We start from the raw sequence: 11,012 nt of genomic DNA on the forward strand, positions 1-11,012 counted from the left end.
CCCAAGTGTAAACTGTTGCAAATGTGGCTAAAATGTTTTTTAAGAAATTCAATTTTTACACAGGTTTTTTTTCTTTTTTTTTTCTATTTTTTTTATTTATTTATTTTTAATAACAAAAGGTATTATGGCAAAGTAGTATGGAGGGAAAGACTAATACAAACACATTTATGTAAATGTATCCATAAAAAAAAAACATAATGTGTGTTAAGGAATTTTAAAAAATTCTTATTAAATGTAATGGTATTAAAATGACCACTTTCATAATTACTTGGAGTTTCCAAATATTCCATTTCAAAATGTCAAAACACATTCAACAAATGCAAACTTATTATTTATCCAGGGATTAAAATGTTAGAGGCAAGGAAAGAGAGTTATTAACCAAATTTTTTGTTTATTTTTTGAATAAAAAATGACCAACTATAACAAACCAAATAAAGCACAATTAAGGCCTCCTTAAGGCCAACAAATGGTCCAAACAAACTAGAATGCCAATAATATGGCCATGCAGACGCCCAAGTTCCTCAAATATTGCATCATTCTGCATCCATGCCTCTGTTGAAAGAGAAATGTGTGTATTACTAAAATGTAGACATTAATATTTTTTCTAATGGTCATTAGGATTAACATATAAAACAAGATAAGATACCATGCAAAATGGGGCAAACATTTCACATTTATTAAAATAAACTCCACATTGTAAACTTTCAAACACAAAGCAAATGTAATAAAAAAAAAAATATATAACAGTGGTTAGAACTAAAACATTTGCATATGAAGTAAGCCTAACACAAGTTGACAATGTTAAAATTAATTAAAAAATATGAAAGACACAAGTGGTAGTGGTTTGGCATGTGTCATATGCGCAATGTTAAACCAACATTTTTTATTTATTAAAAAAAACAGCAGATTTGTACTAAGCTGAATTTTTTATGTACACAGGGCAAATTTAAAAATCATATAAAATGGATAAAAAAGAAATATAGTGTAAACCCCCCCCCCCCCACAGTGTATGCATATAGGGAACATTTCAAAACATTACTTCCACCAGAAAAAAAAAAATATCTGCAGCATCCAGAACCGGGGCAGAGTGGCCAATCTCATCCTCGGATGATGTCGGCCAATGGAGATGTGATGTGGGAGGGGTGAGTTGGGAAAGAGATGAGGAAGTGGAACATGGAGAGGGTGGATCAGGGGAGGGAGTAGAACTATGGATGGGTATGACAGGGGAGGCAGGGGTGGTTTGATATTGGGTGCCAGGAGAGGGAGGGGAAATATGGATGGCAAGGTCAGGGGAGGGTCTTGAATTTGGGGAGGAGTGGGCAGGGGAAGAGAGGGTTGGAATGGGGGATAGGGGTTTGGCCGGCCTTCTTCGCTGCCTCACTATCTGCTCTTGACCTAAATGATGGATAGTTCAAAAGATTAACTAAATTGGCATACATTTAAAAAATTAACAAAAAACAATTTAGCCTAAATTCACATACACAAATACAAGGTATAATTTAGAACAAAACAAGGCCATATTGCAAACATGCACACGCATTAATGATAATTTACATTAGCAAAGTACATTATGCAAATAAGATTAAGATTAAACCATTCACATATACACTTACGCCAACGGATCTGCAGCCGGAGAGACTTGAGCAAGCGTGGTGACCTGCATCGCAGATCAGACCATCTGCGCTCCAATTGGCTGATGTTCTGGCGGTAGCCCATGGAACGCAGACGACGCCGCACCTCCGCATACGCCCGCCTCTTCATTATATTGGTGACGGGGGGCTGTCGTGTGGTTATTCTCTGGTCCATTACTTCAATAAGGACCAGCAACTCACGGCGTGTGAACGCACTGGCTCTCATGATGGCAATGATTTTTTTCACACAAAACAGTTTTAATAAAGATACAAGAAAAATCTGATTGGCTAATGTACTTTCATAATTAAAAGGAACAATTCTATTGGTTAATGTGTGAGTCATGTGAAAAACAAAAAAAAATATATTGGGACTTATGATTGGCTTGATGCATTTAGATGCGTTAGCAAAGGTTAGAACAAACGGAATAACCATATAATCTGTTTGTAAACCAAAAAGGAAACCATTAATAACAGAAACATTCTTTGGATTTATACTATAAATCTGCTTTGTCCTTATAACCGTACGGATTCAGCGGAACAAATGTCACACAATACAAACAATAAAGTTTATTGACATTCCAAAAAAAAACAAGAATGAAAACATTTGAGGTTCAATTAAGTAACTTAATATGGTGATTGCCACCAATCGATTCAAGTATGTTTGCAGAACGAGAAACAAGGCAATCGAAAACTGACAGGCCAACTTCCGGAAATTACTTGTGCGAGCGCAGACATCAACCAAAGACGAGTAGAGTGCTCGCTATTTTGAACGCTCGCTAGCTAGAGGAGGGGTTGGGTGAATATGGGGCGGAAGCCTAGCTACGAGCAATCAAACGTGCGAGCGCTTTGTTTTACATATTTCCATTCGTACGGACTACGAGCAAACGGCCGCTTGCGTCCGGCTCTGAATCAGGCCCTCTGTGCACTATTAAATAGCCATGAATATAAGAATTCCTTTTAAGAACATGCTTCAAGAGCCTCCGGTGTTCTTACTATGTCTGTATGGTTTCTTCTTCCACCTGAGACCTGCAGAACCCTTTTACACGTCATACATGACTGGGCCCAGCAAAAACTTCACCATGGAAGAGAACACAAGTCTTAGTTATATCAGTAACATGCAAATTGTGTGACATTGCTATACACTTTAATATATGAATTGTATGAAATTGCCCGAAGACAATTCAAGCGTTAAAATTCCGTTTTATTCGCAAAAAAAAAATATGGGGTCTAATTGAATTGCCCCCTAAATCTGTAAGAAACTTAAGGTATAATGGAAATATGATTCTATTAAGATTATTGTCTCCTGGTCATACATTTGAAAATATGACAACTGATAGTCAAACTCTGTTTTCACTACCAGATTGCTGATCATGTGTCTTCTTTCTCCTCAGGTCACCAATAAGCTCTCCCTAATATGGACATACAGTGTGCTGCTTCTCCAGCTGCCAGTGCTCCTCTTTACTGACCTCTGCCGATACAAACCAGTCATTGTGTGTCAGGGCCTGTTCCATGTCATCAGATACAGCCTACTGTGCTTTGCTTCCATTGGCCAGGCCATGCAGTGCCTTCAGGTTACCTCAGCCATGGTCACTGCATGCAACATTGCCATCTCTTCGTATGTACACAGTGTAGTGACCGCTGATCAATATAAGAAGGCCTTGATCTATTTTCAGGGGTTTAGCTTGCTAGGATACACCATAGGTGCTGTGTTTGGTCAGCTCATGGTGTCAGTTGGTCATTCCTCCTACTTTTACCTGAACACCCTTACCTTGGAATGTGCATCAATAGTTTTCATCATCTCCATTTTCTTGCCTATGCCCAGCAAGGAGCAGCCATGTTCAGAGTGTACAAATGACCACATCAAACACAGACACATGAACGCTGTGCACAGCTGTTGTAAGATGATGGCCAAGTTCTTCAAGCAGCAGTGGCAGGACTTGCGCGAGAGCTATTCCTGCAACACCGTTACGTGGTCCTTATTTTGGACACTTGGATCCTACCAAGTGATTGGCTCTTCCCAAATGCTCTGGGATAGCTTGGAACATTCTGACAGCGTCTATGTGCTTACTGGAGGCGTGGAAGTTGTTGCAGCTGTGCTAGGTATGAATTAGATTACACAGTGTGGGTAATTATGTGTCTCCATCACACTTATCTCTAACTTCGCACACTGGCTAGGGAGGATAAGGTCCTAGGCATATATCCCTTTCTCATTAGGGGGTCTATGTACTAAGCAGTGATAAGAGACAGAGTGAAAAGTGATAAGTCAGTGATAAGGTGCCAGCCAATCAGCTCCCAACTGTCATCTCACAGGCTGTGTTTGAAAAATGACAGTTGGGAGCTGACTGGCTGGCACCTTATCACAGACTTATCACTTTTCCCTCTGTCTCTTAACACTGCTTAGTACATAGGGTCTCATTCAGACCTGCTCGCGAGCGCTGTATGCTCGCAAGCGGGTTGATGTTACCCAAATGTGCATGTGCACGATGGAGGCACCTCAGTCGTGCGCATGCGCAAGACCCGGCGAACGATGGGGAAGCCGTCGCTCGGGGTCTCGCACCAAAGGGGGCGTGCTGTCGATGAGCTGAATGAGCTCCATCCTCCGGCTACCGCCAGGAGGATAGGAGCCAGGTGCCCACTGGTAACACACTCAGCGGGCGCCCGGCAAATGGAGGGTGCTGGGGTGCGACCGCACCCCTTGCACCCTCCGTAGTTACACCAATGGAGGTGGAGCGCCGATCAGCGGCGCTCCTCCATGCAGCTCCCGGGGACAATGGAGCCAGGTGACCCCTTCAGGGCTGACGCCCGGCGGCAAATGACTCCATTGTCTCCGAGAGTTCCGCCACTGGTTGTAGTACCCTACAGTTGCAGTACCCTATAGTTGTAGTACCCTACAGTTGTAGTACCCTATTGTTGAAATACCCTACAGTTGCAGGACCCTACAGTTGTAGTACCCTATAGTTGTAGTACCCTACAGTTGCAGTACCCTATAGTTGTAATACCAATGTGGTTTATATATAATACACACTATTGAAACTTTCAAATCTTCAGTAAAAATCACAGCATTTAATCAGAAATCTGATCCGCCCCATTGTTAATCTGGCCCTGTGAACGTAGCAGCGACTGGTATAAAGCTAGATATCAACAGTCAGGTAAGGACAGCCTGGCCACTATCACATTGTTCCCAATAAATATGTGCAAACTAGTAAGGAAATTATTGTGTTCTATATAAAAGTGTAAAAATCAAGTGTATTTTAATATGTCATAAATACACCATTTGTTCTTTATGCTGGCTCATTTATAGTATGCACTTAAAAAAAATCCATGTTAAACGTATGGTAACACCATCCTTAGTGCTATTTTGCAAAAAAAAACCCTGAAGCTTGATGAAACGCTGTTACCATGGATGGATGGAGCTGTCCCCATGGATCCCTATGGGGATGGCGGTACCTGCATAAAAGAGGCTAAGGACGGAGAAATCTCTCAGTGCTCCTATGGTAACTATTTAATAAACTGAACAAATTGCAAAGATTGCTGTTCTCCAGAGAAATTTTTTTATTTTGGCTTATCATTATACAATAAACATGCCCCCCAACATTCTCAGGATGGGGCTCGGGACTCTGTGTCAGGGGTGTGACCTCGTGGGAAAGGGGCAGGGCCGTATCTATAATGGGTGCAGGGTGTGCAGGGCACATGGACCCCTGGGTCCAGGGGGGCCCCGCAGTGCACACCCTGCACCCATAGTATTACTTACCTCTCCGGACTCTCACGTCGGTGCGGGGGTCCAGCGATGTAAAAACGACTGGAAAATGGCACCGCAGCCATTTTCCCATTGTTTGCACATGCGCAGTACAGGGAAAATGGCCACCGTGGCCATTTTCCCGGTGACCTGCGCATACTCTATAGACTCTGGGTCGCACTCTAGTACCCAGAGTCTATAACTCCGGTGCTGGCCGTGCACAGCTCAGTGTGCTGCCGGCCGCCGGCCAGAGAGGAGGGGGCCCGTGTTGGAGACTGCACACGGGCCCCCTCCTCTCTAGAAATGTCCCTATAAGGGGTTGCAGCCTTGTGACAAGCCCCCATTTCATCACCTTGCTGGGGTGCCAAGCAATCCTGCAGATGCTGAGCTGCCTCAAACTGTCACTGAACTGTGAACAGATGCCATGCACATGCAGCAGACCAGCAGTGAGACTTGTTCCCCTTTATCTCCACCCCCCACCCCACCCGCGGAAAACTGTGGCCTATGAGTGGGACAGCAGGACAGTCCTAGAAAAGCAGGACAGTTGGGAGGTATGCAATAAATAGGCCACCAGACCACTTGCTATAATAATTTCCCTGATCATACTGTAACTTTACTTTAGTTTACTTATATTTCCTCTATTGTGTTTCTTTTAGTTTCTCATCTATGCTGGCTATTTCCATATAATATCAGGGATATTTGGTTTCATCGGAGTCTGCACAATGACTAACAAAAGAAAGAAAAACATCAGAGACCAGCAGACCACCAATGACAGCACAGGATGCCCTTAAGACAATGCCATCAGATATTTCTGGTGGGTGGTCCCAGCATCCAGCGTATCTAAGCAGAGTTCCTCCACCCTCAAGGGGTGTCTAAAACCATCTTGGCACCCACAGTATACCCTCAGGCAAGAGCATAATGCTGCCATGGTCTCTGCATCTGTCTCTGCCTCACAATCCAACTGTGCAAGGGTGGGCGCTGCCAGGGTCCCCATTCTTGATCAGCAGCCTGGCGTCTCACAGCAGCTGTACTCAGTAGACGGTGCAACAGTCCCCTCTCCTGCACCAAAACACTCTACCGGCACCGGGGCTGGTAACACTTGGGGAAGTCTCACCAGCAGCACAAGTCACCAATGTCATCTAACAAGAGGTAATAAGTGCTATTACTGTATCAATGTGGGGGCAGGGAGGTTTACTAAACAGTAGTGTGTAGAAGCTATCAGCAGTGATATTAAGTGAGTACAACACTTGTGGTAGTTTAGCAGTTACTGATGGGCGTGATAAAAAGGAAGGAGCCATGCAAAGCTCTTCTCACTAAACTGCATGTCATCTAGTTGCTGAAGCTGGACAGCACAGTTTGTATCAACAATTATGCTTTGCTCCAGTGCTGGTCTGAGTCATGTCCTCTTGACATTGCCCAATATACTCTGACCCTTGCTCCTCATCTCCTGTCACTGCAACTTTGTGTGCACTGTCGCCGTGGAGTGTGCAGCACATAGTCTTCTACAAATAATATAAATGTATCTTCTAACAAATCATTGTGTTCTTGTCATTTAACATTTACATTTTGTCTTTTCAGTTTCCATCAACCCAGAGGAATGGCCTGCAATGGCCCATTTTCTGGAGTTTCCACACTGCAATAAATCTGCGCCTTGATAAAATAGACTTGGTGGAGCTGGCATGTTTGTGTCCTACACAACTATTTTCATCGCAAAGCCACCACTGTGCGCAGTACAACATCCTGTTTTCAGGACATTGCAGAATACTTATTTAGTTATTAAATATTACATACAAATTTGTCATTATTGTTTTAATACTTTCTATGCCACTGCAAGCTGTCTCATCCATGTATGCTGATATACTAAAAGACATGACAAGTTAGTGACAAACAGGGGCGCCGCCCCTCCCTCACAGCAGCCTAGCACACAGCAGGGCCCTTTTTCCTTACGTGATTCTCCTTCCCTTACTTGTACTACTCCTAACTCCCCACAATAGCACCTAACAAAAGACCTTTTACATGTTGTCATTACGGGGTATTGTGTGTAGAATTTTTAGGCCAAAAATGAATTTATTCCATTTTGGAATAAGGCTGTAACATAATAAAATGTGGAAAAAGTGAAGCGTAGTGAATACTTCCCAGACGCACTGTATATATATATATATATATATATATTTATATATATATATATATATATATATATATACGGTATATATTGTAATGTAATATTTCTTATCATTTTATAATTAAATGGATACCACCAGCTAATGATACAGTAATTACAAGTATGTGTATGCGAGTGACTTCACCACACCAGAAAGGACATAAGACAAGTGTCAGCTAATGTGTGTGACACCCTCTGTATATTGTTTGCAAGCATGATGGCACTTGTGTGTGACAGGAAGCAGCACGGTACTGGAGTTCTTTTATGCCACTGTCACTATTTCCTTTCTTTCCTGTATACTTGAATACCAACCGTGGCTGGGGTGTGTACACCAGGACTGTTGTACAGTATACTCATAGATCTACTCACTGGTGCTCTCCACTACTGCAGCAATCTAAAGGATTAGTTCTAGATCTGACATTGACCTCTCAGGATGTTTTTCAGAAAGGGCATTTCAAGAGACAGCACAAAATTATTATTATTATTATTATTATTATTATTATTATTATTATTATTATTATGCAGCATTCTACCTTAAGGAGATCATAACACACCCAAATGAAATGCAATGACATGACACAGAAGGATGCCACTGCTGAAATAAACCTATATGTTAGAGATGTAACATAATAACAATTGAAGCTGTTGGTGGGGAAATTGAGGACCTCATTCAGAGTCGGTCTTGAAAACGGGGGAGTGGAGATCCAAACGCAGGCGTGCCTAATTATGCGAATGGCGTTTTATGGGAGTGCATAATTAACAAAGTAGTGTCATGGCACACGTGACATGGGTGGTTTGTACACTGACTGATCGTAGAGCTTAAGAGAGGGTATGGTCAACCTTAAGCTCTATGACCAGTTTCGATGGTCTTGATTAATCCTTATATGGCCGGAGATGACGTGTAATGCGTACGAGAAGGGGGCATATTTTTTGTCTTACGGCCGCATCCTCCCCTTGGTCGGCCAGCTAACGATCCGTTCTTAAGGACGCAACTTGCGAGTGCATCATTTGCATATCCAGCCCCTTTTCCCTTACGACCGTGCGGTCGCAACGACCGACTCTGAATGAGGTCCTGAGTGTGGTACAGTACAGCAAGGTACAGTACCTGAGAGACGGGCATAAGACACAGCTTCCTATACTGAAAATGAAGACCCCGGTTACTGTATTTCAATAAGAAATGTTATGTGAGTATAATGTTAGCTCCATGTCTTGATTTTGAACAACAACTCTTCCAATTAATTGTATCCTAGAAATCTAAATTTATTAATTCTATTTAACAATATTGTTTTCAATGCACTAGTTTTTATCAGAGGATGCAAAATGGTTTCAACACAGTTTATTCCACGCAGTTTAGTGCAATGTGTTTTCAAGGACACTTTGCTAAGTAAAGCTTTATATACAATTTGCACTCAATGTGACATGAGCAATGGGCATTATTGACGTATGATACAATTTGAAATTAGAGACATTAATTTTTTTTTAAAATGGTTTCAATAAATATCTATTTTAATATTTGTGAAATGTAACAAGTAACAATCTAGTTGAACACAAAGAAAAGCATGACAGAGGCAGTCAAGAGTCAAGAACAGGCAAGGAATGATAAGGGCCAAAGAGAGAGTAGCGGGATCTCTCTTCCCAATAGAATTCATTTGCAGTCTCTCCACATCAAAAAGTACCTGCAGTACATTCAATTAAGTAATCTCTGTACTCACACACTCCAATAGAGGGCTGTCAAGACATAGGGCGAAATGTGCCCACACCCCATACGAAAAAAAATCTATGGACACTGTTGTCTCATTACAAGGGCTAGCATTTGTCTCCATTACCAGCTGTCTGCCACCTCCCCCATCTGCCCCTTCTTATATTCTATACAGTATATCACTACAATGCAGCCTGCACCACTGCCTCACCAGCCTTCGCTTGTGACGTCCCAAATACAATAGCATCCTTCCTGAAATTGTCCCTGCTTCCAGTTCTGTCCCAGCTCTCATCCAGTGCTTGAGCAGTCTTCCTAAGGAAGACATCTTTCTACCTTCACCCTGCCCAAAATCAACACACCACGGATGTCTACCACCACCATAAAGCACAAACGAAACTCCTTACTATGCCTTTTGCTACCCTAAGCCAGGTCCAGATGAACAAGGGATCAAATGGAGCTACAGCTCCAGGCCTCAAATAAAAATAGGCCCATCATCATGGCAGCATGCTGATAACCATTTCCTTAGCTGGCCACACAGTTGGACATAAATCATTAGTGTTAAAATAGTTTTTCTAGTTTTCTCACAAAATGATAAAATTTTGTGAGTCTTCTATTTTCTATGTATTTAGGGATAGTGTATGGGTTGTGCACACCAACGTGGCTCTGGCTACACTCACTAGGGGCAGAACTTCTGGCAGTGCAGCCGGTGCACTGTACTGGGGCCCGCCGCAATATAGGGGAGCACACTGACCAGCGCCATTTATAGTTGTATGGCAGGTGCAGAGCAGCTGCTTGCCGGGCAGTCACCAAGGCTGTGACTGACCCGGCCGGCAGCTACACGCAGGGGACGGGAGCACAGTGCATTCAGACTCAGCGCTGCAGTGCACTACTGGGTAATATATCCCAGTAGTCTCTGCAGTGGGGTCAGAGGAGCATGTGCTGAGCTCTGATTGGATGATCCCATCACATGCTCCTCTGACCCAGCAGCAGCGCAGCCTCATGAGTGTGACTCATTGTGAGGCTGTGACTGCTGCTTTGCTGACTGCCTGAGGATTCTGCTGGTGAGTACACTGTGTGGGCACTATAAGTGGCATAATGTGTGGGCACTACAGGTGGCATAATGTGTGGGGACTACAGTGTAGCATAATGTGTGGGCACTAGAGGTGGCATAATGTGTGAGCAGTACAGGTGGCATAATGTGTAGGCATTACGATGTGACATAATGTGGAGGTTTCTACTGAGTAGCATAATGTGGGGGAACTACAGGTGGCAATATGTGTGGGCACTATAGTGTGGCATATTTTGTGGGGCACTACAGTGTGGTATAATGTGTCGGGCACCCACTGCATCTCCCTGTCATCCACTGCCTGTCATCCTCTCCCTTACACCCACTGCCTCTCCCCTCTCCCTGTCACACATTGCCTGTCACCCGCTGCCTGTCATCCTCTCCCTTACACCCACTGCCTCTCCCCTCTCCCTGTCACACATTGCCTGTCATCCTCTCCCTTACACCCACTGCCTCTCCCCTCTCCCTGTCACACATTGCCTGTCACCCGCTGCCTGTCATCCTCTCCCTTACACCCACTGCCTCTCCCTGTCGCACACTGCCTGTCACCCACTGTCTCTCCCCTCTCCCTGTCACCCACTGCATGTCACCTCTCCCTGTTACCCACTGCCTGTCACCTCTTCCTATCACCCTCACCCTGTCACCTGCTGCCTGTCATCCTCTCCCTTACACTCACTGCCTCTCCCCTCTCCCTGTCACCGACTGCCTCTCCCCTCTCC

This window comes from Taudactylus pleione, unplaced genomic scaffold (genome assembly GCF_031769625.1).
Source record: "Taudactylus pleione unplaced genomic scaffold, aTauple2 ptg000296l, whole genome shotgun sequence".
In the NCBI taxonomy this organism is placed as follows: domain Eukaryota; kingdom Metazoa; phylum Chordata; class Amphibia; order Anura; family Myobatrachidae; genus Taudactylus; species Taudactylus pleione.